This window comes from Trichosurus vulpecula, chromosome 1 (genome assembly GCF_011100635.1).
Source record: "Trichosurus vulpecula isolate mTriVul1 chromosome 1, mTriVul1.pri, whole genome shotgun sequence".
Lineage (NCBI taxonomy): Eukaryota > Metazoa > Chordata > Mammalia > Diprotodontia > Phalangeridae > Trichosurus > Trichosurus vulpecula.
Window position 1 is genome coordinate 130,601,963 of NC_050573.1, and position 4,047 is coordinate 130,606,009.

At 41.6% G+C, this 4,047-nt stretch overlaps 1 pseudogene; it reads left to right on the forward strand.

The window, feature by feature from the left end:
• Positions 1–231: 231 nt before the first annotated feature.
• LOC118834634 lies at positions 232–3,290 on the forward strand (annotated as a pseudogene).
• Positions 3,291–4,047: the final 757 nt, after the last annotated feature.

The window sequence follows — 4,047 nt, forward strand, 5'->3', positions numbered from 1 at the left end:
TCATAGCTGTATAGTTGAAAGAGACCTAAAAGTTATCTGGCCTCATTCCTTAATTTTGCCTGAGGTGCTGAGACCCAGAGAGGTTAATTAAATTCATTTCAATCAATATTTATTAAGCACCTAATATGTGCCAGGCACTGTGGTCCAAGGATACAAATAAGAAAAAGAAAGACAAAAAAGAAAGCACTTGCCCTCAAAGAGCTTACAATCCAATGGGGATGGGGAGCCAACATGCAACAAGAAGCATTATGGGTTACCTGCTGGAATCAGGTTCCTTGGAGTTCAAACCAAGCAGAGGTGTGGATAAAAAGTGAAGAGTTAGTTGGAAAGTCAAGATTTCTGCTTTCTGCAGAGAAGAGTTTTGGGAGAAGTTTGGTGCTCCACCCTCCAGTCCTCTAATCTGAGGAGACAGGAAGTTTATCCTGGAAGGGGCATCATGTTCTATGGAGTTCAATCCATGCAGAGCTACAGGTGGAAAGTTCAGAGTTGTCTAAGGTCACACAGATATTAAGTGGAATAACTAAGATTTGAACCCAGTCTGTCACTACAAATCAAGTGTTTTTTTCACTGTTAAGAGTTACTGTGAGAAAAGATAGTATGGTATCTGGTTTTGCTCCTACAGAAGCTATCCATATAGCTGAGTTAAAGTTTACCTACCAAGACAATGGCTATCCTGCTGTCAGGGAAACCAGAGAGGCTAAACCCATTGAACCTGTTCTAGTTTATCATGTCAGTTCAAGGGTCAGGTCCTGGTCAGGTGTCCAGGCCTACTGATTTGCATAATTTGCTTATGTTAAAGAGGGAAGGTAGGGAAATAAAGGATGTAGATTAATCCTAACTCAGACAAGAAAGATAGAACTAATTAACTTCACTTTTCCTTCTGTATCCTTACTATCCTACCTATGTACACTGTATAACTTAAGAAAAGTATGTAGAAAAGTAAAGAATGTAAACTAACCCCAAGTCAAACAAGGGTGGAGGAACTGGTTACCCTCCTTCCTGCTTCTGTGTCGGTGTGGGTGTTCCTAGTGAGCACTGCACCTACTCTCTCTTGAGGAGTGTAATACATGCCTTTCTCTGCCCACTCTGGTCCTGAGTTCTTTGGGTGAGAATGGGCAAGTCATGTGGATCTTCCTAGGGTTACTCTACCAGGAAAACAATGAGCTGGGGAAGGATGTCTTGGGCTTACTTCCTGACCCTGCCTTGGGGAGTCCTGTGATCCCCACAGCAGTGTTAGGGGGGCTACTACTTGGCGATTCCTCAGGTAGCCCTGTGGTCTGCACAGCCTTCTTAAGGGGCCATCACTTGTGTCTTCTAGCCCTGTCTCAGGAGCCCTGTGACCTTTACCACCGCCCTAAGGGGCCATCAGTTGGGCCTTCCTCAGGGTCTAACCCTGCCTAGGAAGCCCGTGATGCCCACAGATTAAGTGGGGCTACCACTTGGTCTTCCTTAGGGAGTCTTGTGATCTGCATAGCCTTCCTTAGGGGTTATCACTTGGGTCTTTGTCAGGTTCCAACCCTAGGGAGTCCTGTGATCTCCACAACCATACTAAGGGGACATAACTTGGTTCTTCCACAGGGTTTGGCCTTGCCCAGGAAACCCTGTAATCCCCACAACCATGTTCCTCACAGTTAACTAGTTGGTTAATCTGATAAAGTATAAACTACTTGAGAGCAAGGGTTATTTCATTTGGTCCTTCCCTCCCTAGAACCCTGAACAGTCCTTTGCATATAGTAGGCACTTAATAAATGCTTGTTGAATTGCAGCTAAAATAACTACTCAGTGCCTGAATACTTAAAACTCTGCTAGAAATTGTTTGCAATTAAACAGAGCTAATTTAGTTTCTTAACTCAAAAGTGTGATCAGTATGAGTTTTAGATATTGTGGCAGGTCCAGTTGAGGAAGTCAGGGAAACCTTTCTTAAAACTACTAGGAGTCTTTCTGTTGAGACAGCTCTACTATCTGACTATTTGGATTTGTTTGTTCATTGTTGTTTTGGGGATTTTTTGGCATAGAGAGGAGAGGACGAGAGGGGAATTATAATGTGCCTAGTAGTCATTAGGCTACAGCCAGGGTAAGAAGTCTCAGAAAAGGTTTAGAAAGAAAGGGTCATTTGACTAGAATAAGAGGATGGCTTTTTGTTCACAGAGTTAGGCTTCCTTGCTACACAACAGACCTGCTTTGTGAAAAGCACCCGAATGATCCTCAGGCTGGATAGTGGGAGTGTTTTGTTCTTGAATTGCTGAGAAGTCTGGCTTCATTTTCCAAATCTCCAGCGAAAATTTGAGAACTATTGTGTCTATATTATTTTGTGTGGTGTGTTATTTGCAATTTAACTTTGATTTAAATTCTACCCTGAACTTGTTTTTGATGTTAGACTTTGAGTCTGACGCTGTGATTTAGAATACTAACTCTTCCTTCTCTTGCGCCTCCATGTTAATGGCCAAAGTTGGCCGAAGTTGGGACTCTAATCCGGCTTCAAAGGGGAGCAGCTTTTTCTTTCGGCTTCCGTCTGCCCCTACCAGCACTCGCGCTCACGCCCTCGCTCGCCAGCCTGTCTGTTGTGCCGCCCAACCGTTCACAGACGGGTTGGCCCCGGGGTGTGAACCAGTTCGGGTACAAATACATCCAGCAGACCAAGCCTCTCACCCTGGAGCGCCCCATCAACCTGTACCCACTTATAAATTATACCTTTGGTACAAAAGAGCCCCTTTATGAAAAGGACAGCTCTGTGGCAGCTCGATTTCAGCGGACGAGGGGAGAATTTTACAAGATTGGAATGAGGCAGATTGTAGAGGGTGTTCTGATGATTGTGTATGAGCACAGGTTACCCCATGTGTTACTTCTGCAACTGAGCACAACTTTTTTCAAACTACCTGGTAGTGAACTTAATTCAGGAGAAAATGAAGTAGAAGGACTCAAACATTTAATGACAGAGATACCGGGACATCAAGATGGTGTTCTGCAAGATTGGGTCATTGATGACTGCATGGGTAACTGGTGAAGACCAAATTTTGAACCCCCACAGTACCCATATATTCCAGCACATATTCTAGCACAAGAAAACTCTTTTTGGTTCAGCTCAAGAAAAAGCCTTGCTTGCAGTCCCCCAAAATTACAAACTGGTAGCTGCACCATTGTTTGAATTATATGGTAATGCACCAGAATATGGACCTATCATTTCCAGCCTTCCTCAGCTTTTAAGCAGGTTCAACTTCATTTACAACCGAATTCCTGAGCCGTGGAAGAGTAAAAGAAGCTGTCTCTGTGAGGACAGCTATACAATGTAGAAGAATAAACAGAAGAGGAAGTTTCTGTTTGTTCCCCCTCCCCACCTTACCTTCCCCCAAATTGCCTCATACTTTATATTGTTTGAGTAGTAAAGTGAATGAAGATTAGATAGTCCTAGATAGTGGTATAAACAAATGTGATAATGTATATTTTACTTTGGATTCTACCCCATACGTTTTGTACAACATTAAACAAAGTGGACCTGTTTAAAAAAAAAAAAAGAATCCTAACTGTTCCTGACCTTGTGTGACCTTGAACAAGTTGTTACATCTATCTGATTTGTTTCTTCATCCTTAAAATTAAGAGATTGGACCAGATGCATTCTAAAGTCATGTCCATTTCTTACATTCTATGATTCTATAATCTGCAAATGCATTGAGATGGTAGGTCTCAACTCCTATTTCCTAGATTAAAATATGAGATTCAAGGGAAACAACATATATACAAATCTGTCCTTTCAATATTATTTTAATGGTAATATGAGACATGCAATGATTTGTAATCTTATTTGTGGACGTGCTTGTGAACTTACAGGTTTCCAACAAAGCTGGTGTTTGTATGTTTTTATCTTTACAGTTACTGTTAATAATTATCTTTATAATTTATCAGAGTATTTTTTAAATTTGCAGGTTAATGTGCCTGTGCTGAGTCTGAAATTCTAGCAGAAGTTCACATACTTCCAAATTCTAATGAATACTACCCTCTGTTTTGTAGGATAACATACTCTGAGATCTTAGATATCAATTTAGTTTTTTT